Consider the following 668-nt stretch of genomic DNA (forward strand, 5'->3'; position numbering starts at 1 on the left):
TTGTGATTTTTTTGGGCACAGTTATCCCACTCCTACTAAAACGCTTTGAACAATGCAAAATGCAGGTTTGATACATATTAAAAGCAAACTTGGATTACGTGACATTATCCAATGTCAAAATCTGTTTTTGCTTTTGAACAACACATTTTGAAGAACTGATCCAATCCACTGTCCAAAATCAGTACAGTTTACTTTTGAACAACTGGGCCCGGGTTGTGAATGCTTGCCACCAGACCCTGAAGTGATCATCCAAAATATTATGACCACTTGAAAAAACACCTGTAATTTTCTTAATACATTTTTTTTTTTATCAAAAGATGAAAGTACTGCAAACCTTACTAGATTGTTTTTCTGCGCGGATTCCGAATCTGCAGTCGTTTTTTTCTAGCACATCAGGTTTTCTAAATAATGATAACAATGATACAAAAATTGTAATATGAAATAATATATTTAGTAATACTGAATTACGGGTTAGTTTCAGCAAAAAGTGGACTTTTCCTACATAAACGTTATGGCTAGTGTTGGATTTTTGGTCCACAATTTATTGCCGTGAGGCGCAGATAGCGCGCTCCCTAAATTGTGGACCAAAAATCCAACACGAGAAATGCGTGACGTAAAGGAGTTAGTGTTTGGACTACAAATCCCAAGCACCACGCTTCCACGACTGA

The sequence above is a fragment of the Syngnathus floridae genome, chromosome 5 (genome assembly GCF_059516105.1).
Source record: "Syngnathus floridae isolate MCC-2025c chromosome 5, RoL_Sflo_1.0, whole genome shotgun sequence".
Taxonomy (NCBI): Eukaryota; Metazoa; Chordata; class Actinopteri; order Syngnathiformes; family Syngnathidae; genus Syngnathus; species Syngnathus floridae.